General features: G+C 32.2%; 1 non-coding gene across 1 annotated transcript; it reads right to left on the bottom strand.

Annotated features, from left to right (window-relative positions):
- Positions 1 to 9,405: 9,405 nt before the first annotated feature.
- On the bottom strand, positions 9,406 to 9,477 carry Trnag-ucc. Its single transcript has one exon. It is a non-coding gene; the product is annotated as a tRNA-Gly (tRNA).
- Positions 9,478 to 12,539: the final 3,062 nt, after the last annotated feature.

Here is a 12,539-nt window from a genome sequence, read left to right as displayed (position 1 = left end):
AAACGTCAAAATCTTTTACAGTTTCATAAGTTTACAAAAAAAATTCGGACTCCGAATTTGCCGCCCCAAAAATCTGCCGCCCTAGGCTCCAACCTACTCAGCCTGCGGGTAAATCCGCCTCTGAGTCTAAGTATAAAACGTTATTTTATGGGACAGGAGGACGGGTCAGTTATAGTTTAGTGTTCATCGCCCCCATGGACACAACGCAACACCTGGAGATTTGCAAGTTCGTTCCCGTCCTTAAAGGTGCGGCAAGAAATGTATAAGCGCTCTGTCGTGGTATGCCTGACGTTAGGTGAAACGGGTGAAATTTCGCATTATCTTGACGTCCGATGACTGATGAAATTTAACCACAGGTTAGAAAAAAATCCATAGAAGATGAATAGCGACTACATCTCAACAACACCAAGGAATCTAGCCGATAGAAAAGAACAAGGCGATTGACGATTCAAGCCGCTCTGCGTTGAATGCGGCCAAAAGAAAGGACCTGGTATTGAGGTGCTTCCCAAAGTTGGAAACAGTACTCCATGTGGCCGGATTTATTGATTTACAGTAGCATAGGGGAAAATTGTAATATTAAAACTATAATTGCTAACGTTCGTTCACAAAATTGTCTGCTTAAGTAAATATATACTGATAATTTAAAGGACATTCTGAGCCCTAGGTCTCATTTCTGAATTAAGGGTAATTCAGAAATTTCCTTATAAGTCGTTGCGGCATCAAATCTAGAATTATATATTGTATATATTTTCTTTTTTAATTACCTTTGAACAAAGACATAATTTAACATTATGATCTAGCCTAAGTTAAGACTAATAAGTAGTTTGAAACAAACCTAATTTACTGAAAAGCATTAACATAAGAACGTGTCCAATAACACTACTTACAGTCTTAATTAAGTGGGAGACACTGTACTTCAATGATAGAGTTAATTATCTACAGTTTAAGATTAATTTGTTTTGTTAACAAGTTTTACGATTAGTCGGGTCTGCGGTGGCTCATGTATTATAACTTGTTAAAGCTATTGCGCGTTGCTACTTCAAAACGGTCATGGCAGTGCAACCACCATATGAGCAGACCCTTACCGGAACACTCTATAATACAGCGACAAGTTCAAGGGTCTGTTAGTGAACTTTCTCAACTCTTTCATTTTCCGTATGTGTGTCAAGTACTAACGTCCCTCGTCCCATTTATACCACATAATATCCTTAATCAAATGATTTATTTGTTGCTAAATTTTATGACATCGGAGACCCTTTATTGTTCCATTTCAACACGATCACATAATTAATTCAAATTGCAATCGTTTTGTTGTCCGTATTGGTTTATTTCAGTTGACATTCTAGTTCATACCTATAGTTGTTAGAGAATCTACTAAAAATTCATCATCGGACGTGATAAGGATGGAATTTCGTATTCTGTCGTTCTACAAGTGAGCGTTTTTTTAAGGCAGTTGTGCCGTGCACCAACTCTAATGTCTATCGTTTGTCAACTTTGTTTGACAAACGATAACGAGATAGTTCTAAAATGAGCTACCCACTGAAGTATTTCTGAATCAATTAGAGTTAGGGTCCTTCAAGAAAATAGTGTACCAATTCTTAAAATTGCCGTGAAAGTGTCCATGCGGTATCACTTAACATCCTCCAGCCCGTTTTCCCTGATCTACGAAAATAAAACTACACTACACATTATCATTACACACTGACTCAATTTTGTCACATTATGTGTAATTTTTATTCCTACCTACTTGCTTTATATGAATATCCCCTCGGGATTTGTGTGCTACGATATCGCTGGCTACTCGATCACGAGGAGATGCATGAAGTATATCTTATATATTTCAAAAGTGTTTGTTTCTAAAATCTGTTACAAAACATTTCGGCTTTTTCTTGTTTTGTATTTGTAATAAGTTTTCAATTGCATTATAAAATTAGTAGTTAATAAATAATACTATTAAGTCGTACTAAATGTTCTGACCTTATTAGCGTAGTGTTACTTCTAAAATATATAAAACTAGCTCTGCGGTTCCACTCGCAATGACTCGGTTGTATCACGGTGTCATAGTATATTTTACACATATGGTATCGCGGTCTTTTTGTAGATATCTTCTATAAAACTGGATCACAAAGTCACTTTGATCTATTGTCAATACTTTCCGCAGCGTTCGCAATTTAAAAATGTTATTAGTATTTTTCACACCTTGGGTTATACTAACGTAATATTCTTACAGAACTATTTTTTTTTAATTGTCTATAGCCTATGTTCATCAGGGATAATAGAGCATATTCAATGGCAACAATCAATCAAGTTTTTTCTCTTTATAATATTAGTCTGGATGACAAAACGTTCTATGCCTCTATACTCTATTGACTTATTGTTCATCCCGTTAACGTGTTGCGTGACGTGTGTGCTAAACAGGAGGCTACTTAAGATGTCCGTGATAAACTGAGACTTAAATCACAGTCGCCGGCCGGTCGACTTCAATATAAGATTATTGTATGGTGCGATTCAATTATAAGTACAAACACAAAAAGTATTATTGCCTCTATTACAAGGAATCTATGTTATCAGCTTTGCGGCGTAAAATTATTTATTTTATGTAAAAACAAAACACATGAGTCAGAGTATTGACCTTGCAACCTAAAACCAATATTTCATTATAAATCGTCCCTGAAGATAAAGTTTGACAAACGATAACGAGATAGTTCTAAAATTGATTTAATTTTTTTGCTTATGGTAATAAATTATTATAAAATTTGGGTCGCTTTTTTATCGGTTATATTAATCTTTTAATAGATTTTAAAGAGTCTTAGTTTCAATTCTCAAAATTGATTAAAATATATTCATGAAAGTTGGACTAAACCCTTTAAATTGTTTACATATTTACATAATAACCGCTTTTGGAGAGTCTTAATTACCCACTAATGTTGTTTACAACACTTTTGTTTACATATAATTTTTATTCGTTTCCGTTTAATTTTAGTGACTCTTATAAAGATCCAAATCATCTTTTATTACTATTGTGTAAAATGTAATAATCTAAAATTGGAGACTAAGAGAATTAAAATGATTATATTATTAAACGCCATTTCATTTACGCACTAACAAGCTAAAAAAAATATTTGCGATATCTTCTTCAACAGCGATAATCTTTTAGTTATTTTTAAATATTTCTGCCATAACGCTTTTAAAAACTAATTAAACTCCATCTACCAAATGAATAATCCGAAACGAATGAACCAATTTTGATAAATTACTCGTCAATCAATTCGCGTCACTTGAGCGTGAGATGGGGTGATAAGTTGACATTCTTTTACGGTCCTCAACTTGTAACCGATGCTTGCAACATGCTGTTATTACAAAAATAATCTAAAATAGGGGAATATCATAGGCATGGTATATATTCGTGTGTCTGTTCATGTTTCCCATTAGTCAAATAAAATACCTATTCGATTTCGACTTGACGCTCCGCCATCTTCTGTACTTAATCCTTTGTACTTTTCAATCCCAGAACTCCTTCTTATCTTAAAAATGAATGGTTTTCTAAGTGTGTAAGTCTGCGTTGTTATATTTAATTTTAGTTTTTGTTGATTTAGTTATGCACTTTTTGGACTATACTCCTTCTCCTTACTATTTTTTATTCCTGAAAGCGATAAAGCCGCCTGTCGCCTCCTTAATTTATGTTATCTGAATGTATATGTACTAAATATGTAATGCAACAAAGTATTGATAAATAAATTAATAAAAATACATTGTTATAGTATTTCTGTTTTGAGTGAAGTCTGAGTTATTAATTTGTGTTTGGGCTATCAAGTAGTGCTACTACAATCTTACGATTATTTTTAATTACGTACGAATAAACTTCTTTAAAACGCCTTTTATTTTTGCAGTACAAAAAGTAGTAGAGATATCACGATATGTCAAAGAGTAATTGGATTTGCAATTACATTTGCTCAGCTTAAGAGGACGTGTCGAATCATTTCGCAACGTATGTATGTTTTAAAATGCGGAATGAATTTCGATATTTTAATTTAAAATTGCATTTATTGTATTATATGTGACGGTAGTAGTTTTAGTAGTAGTTTTTTCTAACAAATCAATTTATTTATTAAAGTATGCCGCATCGTATATCTTTCATTATCTACAATAAGTATAGAGAGTAAATATATAACGATTACGGTGACAATGAAATTTACAAAAAAATCCAAAATAGAGAAGAAAACAATGTAACTACAAATTTTACAAACCGATGATGTGTAGCAACGCTTTTTTAGATTGATCACTACCGAACTAAATATATCAAACTTCGAATAGTCTTCATTCTGTTGTATTCGTGATGAATAATACCGAGAGAAACCTGAACTCCTAGGTTCATTTTTACAAACAGAATTTTAAATCTTTGGATTTTGAACTAGGAATTAGGATTTGGGATCAGGAAACGACTGTATTAATTTTCTGCAAGGAGTTACTGTCTTTAACTATTTAACAGTTTGTAAAACGTAACGGCAGCTAGAGGCGGCTTGTTTTATTTTTGCAATCTTTAATACTTTCGATATGCTCAGAATGGAATCAACTTCGTAATAATTATGGTAACTTCTTGATTCCTTGAGATGTAACGATATTTTATGATGATTATATATACCTACCAGTAGAAAACGCTGGAACCTCTGACATAAATAGATTCTGTTACAATTTAAAAATGTTTTAGTACATTTACATTATTTTTACTTTAATAATAAGATTTTAGTCTCTATTATTCTCATTACATAGCTTTCTCTTACATTTGACCGAACATATAAGAATCATATCTTCCTGGTAAGTTGACGATTGACGTAATAACTGCAGATTCTCAAAGGAAGAGTTAAAGCAAAACCGTATTCGTCCTTTTGATGTCAAGTCTAATATCTCGTTACCTTTGAGCTACGTTTATCGCCGTCGTAAAACCGGAGTTTAAGCAACATTTAACATTATTGCTAGGTTCTACGTAAATAATTCTATATTTAGAATGCACTTATTATAGGTTTATGCAATAGATGGGGTTATTTATAATTGAATTAAAAACTTTCTTCTGGGTGCATAGGGCGGTACTGCGCTGTTGGTTAAAATATTTTCATTATAAGTAATCATTTAAATAATAACTATTACAACTCACGACACTCATATCATTTCATTCGAATTTCAAAATTCAAAACAAAATAACAACTTTCTAAAATCAAAAATAAATTCTGTCTTTAATTGTTCATTAGAAGTTTTTTTTTAGAGCAAGCATTCTGGCTAGAGTTTAAGCCAAAGAAGTTGTGTCACTCAGGAAGTTTCACTATTACTTTATGTTACAACCTCCTTGGTTGATAGAAGCCGCGCCAACACTTTGGCATATTGTTTCATCTGCGCCCGCTTAAGCGCATGCGCGATAATGTTATACTTTGGCGCCATTTATAATTAAATTAGAAATCAAAGTAGCTATTCACTCAGTTTCAGTCTCACTCTAATATTATTCGAACACAACTTCAAATTATTATGTTATTTTGTTAGAATCACTTTTATAAAAATACATTCTTTATCAATTTCTATGTTTGAAATTTATCTAAGTATATTTTAAAGAAATGTGTGTTTGAAATTCTTATATCATTTATCTTGGGGTATCCTTTGTTGACCCGCTTTGCTTTTAGCCGGCCCCTTTAAACGTAACTTAAGATTAACACAATCTTGAAGTTTTTACTAAATTTTGGAAAAACGTGACCGAGATGCAATGACGGAAATTTTTTATCATGTATGGATAAGCGGAAGACATCAAACTTCGGACATTGAAACATAACTTATGTTAGACGACGTAATTTCTTTTTTTTTTTGGGAATGCCAAAAATCATATCTTGTGTGTGACATATCTTTAATACTAGATTATAGAGTCTATTATTGAAAGTGCAAAAACTAAATACACAGGATAAGGATGCTGTAAAATAAACGCGTACCTATATAAAGTATACAACAGGCCCGTGTATTTATTAACTTGTTATGTAAAATAAGTATTTAAGCAAATAAAGTTGTATATCAGTGAGACGTGTTACATTATGTTAGTTTAAGCTTACGGCGTTAAGTCGCTTTAAAAGCTCACCTTAAACGCAATAAAACTTTGACGGGTAAAGCTTACCCAACACTAGCTGCTATAATAACATCAATGGCCGACCGACATGAATGTTACCATCATGAAGATAATTCGCAAAATAAATTCTTAATTAAAATACATATAAGAATTATTCGTGCAGTTACTATTGATAATATGGCTGTCAAGAGTTATTGAAGCTTTATTAATAAGAAGTACATCATTACTATCAATAATAAATGTTAGGAAAAGATCATTTTAACTAGATTTTTTAAACCTGAACATCAGTATTTTGTACAGTAGTGAGGTATTTTATTGGTATAGTCATTCTACAATTGGATCACAGCCCCAACTAACAGAATATAAACGACGCATTGAATTCCGCTCAACTAGCGGTGCAAGTTTATTGGTGTTGACAAAAAACCACTCATGCGCAATAGTTCGCATCTTACTGCTTATTGCCCTTTCTTTATGAAATATTGCTACATTGTGTTTATGCATTACAGTTCCTTAAACAAGCTGTTAAGGAGCACACCTACCTTTCTTTTTGTAAAAATTAATGTAAATACTGTTACGAAGACGGGTCGACTGCAATGTTTCTAGATTTTTCCACTAGTTAGAGAACTTTTCAGCAGGCTGTAATATGATTTCTGACCGTTTCAGGAGAGGGTCAATCACATATTAGAAAATTGTAATTTTCATAATGTTACCCTAGTATTCAGGAAGCTGAAACCTTTTTTCAGTCGGTTTCAGAACATGTGTAGTCGAGTGGTGCAGTTTTCAGGAGACCCGTTTTCAGGCGTTTTCAGGCCTAGTTATACCCCTTTGATGAAGGAATATTCTAGACCGAACTTTCTAGGTGTGAGACAAGGACGAAATGATACGAGAGAGAGAGAGAGAAGATCAGAACTTTCTCGAAACTAGACGAGCACTCTAGAACGCCGTACGACAAGGACGGAGCAACGTTCGAAAGAGACAAAGAGTGCGAACGTTCTAGAATTGTGCAATCGCTACTCAGTAGCAAGCCCGCCTAGAAAGTTCTCGAATATTGTTTAGAATTATTCCCAGGGATATATAAGCGAGCCGAAACGCGACTAGTCACTTAGTTTTGAATGCGATAACAAGAGCGAAACACCGAAGTGATAAAGTACTGTGCGAAGTGTGCATAAGTGAAGTAATAAGTGACTGTGTTTATGTGTGTTATAAGTACATTTCTGCAATCAATTTGTGCTCATAAATTCCTCATTGATTTTTCAAGAAAGAAACCCTTGAAGAAATCTACGGCATTTTCTATCCGATCCCCTAGCTCGTAACAATACTATGGATATTTCAGTCGCACAAGTACAGATATCATTAGGATAACATTAATATTTCGATATTATGTTTCAATGGGAGCCAACACCGAAAATGTCTGAGTAGACAAGGACGCGGCCCAGCTCACGTCGAGGGTGAGAAATTAATACGAAACGATTGCAAATGGCGTTTGATTGTGATTGGTCGACAATAGCTCTAGTAACATTCGCAGACAAGCTAAATCCCATTTCGTTTCACCAATTTGAGATTCAAAGAACATTTCTGGGCATTTCTCACTCAGTCTTAAGTAGTAAAAAGCTACTATTACTATGGGTCGAGTCCAATTCCTTGGAAGAGAAAATGCGCATATGCTTTTGGGAAATAGATATTGATACCTCAGATATAAATATTGATTCATTCATTTTAGGTACAGGCCAGTGGCTTTGTAGTAACGATCTTTGCCCCCCCCCCCCCCTCTTTAGTCATAAACCTGCAACAATAAAATTTAAATAAAAAATAATAGTGTCAATAACTCAAGACGTATGTTATGTATGAAAAGGAGAAAGCTTTCACGCAGACAATGTTGCCAGATGACAACTACTTGTCAATTGCGTGACAATTATAGTTTTTAGGCCAGTGGCTGTTTTGTTTTGCCATAGAAAGAGTTATAAAAACATAACATTTTATTACTTTAAGGTAAAAAGTGTAAAATTTTAATAATCTATAGTTTTTTATGGGTTTCTATTTAGAACAGAATAGTTTAACTTTCTTCTAAAATACAAAGACTTTTAAGGTTCTATTGGAATAAATACAAAAGCGTTTTCTAAATACATTTCGATATTCTCTAGGTCATAGACTAGATGTAAAATTGACTTACGTGAATGAGATTGTATTTTTGCTTTTTAAACACATTATAGTACCATAAGATCACTGTTAATTAAATAGTTATTTTCAAAGAGTAAACATAAAGGCATTCCATATTCGTAAAAATAACTGTTCCGCGAAAATATTTCTCCCCTTCGACAGGTGGTGCAACCTCATTATTTTGATAAAATTCTAATTCTTCACTTCCTTTCTTCCCACAGAAGTCATTCTTACGGAAACTTCAAGTCATTTAACAAATGTTAAACCATTTTCTACCTTACGACCTTATAAATATTACTCAAAATAGTATGTATTTTAAAATGTCCTCCTTGCGTATACACCTGTTTTTTGTAAGGTCACGTTTGTTTAACTAAAAAATAATAATAAACAAAACAACACTAACGTGTTTTGTTTGTGGCATTGCCTACTATTTTTAATTATAGGAACTGGCATGGATGAAATTGAACTTCTGAAACGTTTTCGCGGTATCGCTTCTAAGCTGTAGAAACTCAATGGTAAGATAGAGTCGAGACTTGTTTAATTATTGAAATTACTTCCGTATGTCATTCAATACTTTTGTAACATACGGGAGTTTCTTATCTGTAAGTTTCAATTCTGAATGTTACTCCTAGCAACTATGAACAAAGAGAAATCCATTGAAAATAAACCTACCTCGTGTCTATTTCTGCTCTGTTTCTTTAGTCTCCTAATCTCAATATCAATAACAGATTTCAACGCGTGTTATATTAATGTAAATTTAAGGTCAGTAGCAGGATAGTCTTCTACCAAAGCGAAATAGTTATTTTTTGCAGAGAATTTAAGAAGTCCTAATAATAAGCAATGTGGTAAAATTAATATGAATATAATCGCGAATTACAATTGTTATATGACCCCAGTTCTTTGGATCTTACAAAACTCACGAGTCACTATACTAAGAATCCATATCTGGATAATCCCATGTCAACAATGACATCATATTGTTTTAAGATAAATTCTTAAACCGTTTAACTATAGGTGCCTATAACTGTGGTACCATATAAAAATAACGATTGTTTTCATGCCGAACATTAAGTGAAGTAAGCGTTGTAGCAGTTCAAAAATAGAATACCTATAATAAAAAAGTAGATTCATAGTCTCTAGCAAAAGTGTGCGTAGGCCGGGAATCGAACCCGGATCAACTGCTTGGAAGGCAACTATGCTGACCATTACACCACCAACGCATGTCTAACAACACGGAATTATAGAATTCATTATTGACTTGCATATTTAATCAACTGTTACACGAGTGACGTCAACGCGATAACTTACTTATATACTATACTATAATTTAGTATAATTATCACATTATTATTTTGTTCTATAATAATTGAATAAACAAAGCTGCTAAAAACATATTATCTCTTTGAATTTTGTTATATATTTCTAATCTATACTTAATAAGAATTATATAATGCGTAAATATATTAATTTATTTACTAACGTAATCATAACATAAATTTTATTCACGCTATACACACATAATATATGTTATTAATGTTTAGATTTATTTTTTGGTGAAACAGCATTTAACAAACAAGTAAAATATTGTTTCATTTTATTTAATTGTAAAAACTTTTCAAGGTGCTTCATAATAGCGAAATAGATATCATCGAGTCTATGTTTTTTTAAATGTAAGTCTAGTTTCACCAATTAATTCAATTTCATAGTTTTTTGTTCCACAAAAAAGATAATAGGAATTAAGTAGGCGCTAAAAAGCAGAATATTTTTATATAACAACACAGATTTTGTTGTAACATGTATACACATGTAAAACGCTAATCATCTATAACAAGAGAGTTAAGCTGCCTATTTTATTGAGTCCCAGAAACCTTTTATTTCACCGATAGCGGCAAAGATTTTTTGGCGTCGCGTCATTGTCTTTGTTCTACCTGCTTCGAGCTACTTAAATTATAAATAAGGTACAGGGTTTGAATATTGGATAAACTAATGTTTTCTGTGCAATGTGTATCAGTTTCTCAGCAAAGAGCACAGAAGTTTATATTTACTTATCAAAATTCTTAAAATATTTAATATTATAATAAATTCCTATTACGAGTACGGTTTAGAACAGCGAGCGTCCGAAAATCTATCGTTACAACTATGCAGAGGCACTTAAATACAGCCAAGATTACATTCAAAGCTATCAAAAACTTTGTAACTTTGTAACTTTCACTATTTTATGAACCAACTTTTGTGTCATTTAACATTGTAACTTTTAAACCATTCTATTAAAACTGTCTTAATAACGCAGAAAAATAATTTCGACGCTCAGACTATACAATACATTTCTGTTTAGTATCACTACAAACCTTTTCATAGGCACCTAGACTATGCCTTCTACGAAAAATGTCGTAGGTTTAATTTTTTCTTAGAAGTGCAATTTTCCTCAAGATTTCCAATGTGCCCACGCCATGATGAATGGTGGTCGCCAGAAACAGCAATGCTTACAAATAATGTGAATAGTTTCGTCATAGAAGGCTCTATTAGTATTCAATTCGGGTAAGCTATTGTGTCGATATAAGACATAATATTCTCGCAATGACATACATTTCATTGGAATACAAGGTACAACTCCAAAAATTTCATTCTTGTAAATATGATTCTTTGTACGTGATGTGTTTGTTAAACAGTGACTAATATTTGCTAGGCAAAACCAAAAGAGATATAGCATAATTTTTATTTTTATATATAACGCAATTAATACAATAAAATTAGTTTGCTTTTACTTATTATAAATTATTATAATATAACACTAATTGATTGGGCGATTAATTCATCATTCAATTGACAAAGTTTTTAACGCTAAAATCTTTTCTTCCGTTACCGTTCCTTTCCTTTCTTCAATAAAACAATTAAAACAAAGCAAAAAGTTTATATACTACTGTTTTGTAAGCTAGCGATTTGAAGCAATTCAGATTCGGTATCATTCATATTATTCATATTATTTTTATAAATAATATGAAAGCTAAATCCAGGAACTACAGTGTAAATAAAAAGTTTTCTGTTAAATTAAATATTTCAAATTTGGCAACATTTACACTTGTAAAAATAAAGTCGAAACACGGATTTATAAATTCCGAAAGCGTGTATCGAATTACAATGTTTTTAGAACATCAATCAACTTGAAATTTCTTTGGAATATTGTGAAATTAGTGGTGGTTTTCTTAAATTATATACAGTATACTAGATTGATTCATTTTGCTCATAGGATTGGTTTGGCTAGAGATAAATAGTTCAATGAATACTATAACATTATTTCAGTACCACGTATAGGATAATTAGTCATTTCTTGTCATAAAACGAGTTTCTCTATTGTAACGAGCTATTTGATAAGATTTTATATTATTTTCGGATTATTTATTTTCGGACTATGGAACACACACATATTGTAATTTTTCTTTCTTCGAAGTTGTCTTTGAAACGTCAAATGGAATATTTATATTAAAACCCGCCAACATGCCTCTCAACGATAGCATCCCACCAGAAGTACCATGCCAATAAATACGTTAAGTCAGTTTTTTCCCACATTTTTCGTTCAAGAACATTCTCCGAGAAAATTAAACTCCGAGATAAAATTAGGTTTTGTAAAAAAAATGCATTAATTAGTGGCATGGTACGCCATTGTCGATTCGACTAATTTGTGGCTGTTTTGTGTCACGTGACTCACATATAAAATCTTTTTCATCGTGAAACTTTTGATACTTTGACTAAGCTCAGTTATTTTACTACATAGCGTTTAAAAAGCCATGTTTTATAGAGAGTACTGTAAATCTCAATGTCAACGCCTATTTTACAATTATTGATCCAAAATTATAAAATATGTTCGACATCACACTGTTTCAATAAGAATTTTTCGTACTTAGATGTACTGTGAAGTAAATATTATTCATAAATTATAATATATATTTATATAAACACATCATTATTATTAAGCCATTATTGCTGATTGTAGTGAAATAGACATTAACATTGTTTTAGTTACATAACCTAACTTTATCTGATACATCAGGTGCGCTGGTTTTGGTGATCAGCGTACTCTGTGACATATAGGCTTCTTCTTTCAGCTGCTTCCATTATTTTCTAATGTTAGCTCTTCATGTCCAAGTTGTGTCACCTATTATCTTTTTTTTTTAATAAAAAAAACCCAAATTACCTACATAATATTCTTGACTCCGCTTAAAGTAGTGGATACACAAAATAGGAAATTCCAATTACTATCACAATTTTGGGCTGAAATTTATAC

Source organism: Pieris brassicae, chromosome 6, assembly GCF_905147105.1.
Source record: "Pieris brassicae chromosome 6, ilPieBrab1.1, whole genome shotgun sequence".
Lineage (NCBI taxonomy): Eukaryota > Metazoa > Arthropoda > Insecta > Lepidoptera > Pieridae > Pieris > Pieris brassicae.
The sequence above is the reverse complement of the archived record's forward strand: the minus strand, read 5'-3'. Positions and strand labels throughout refer to the sequence as shown.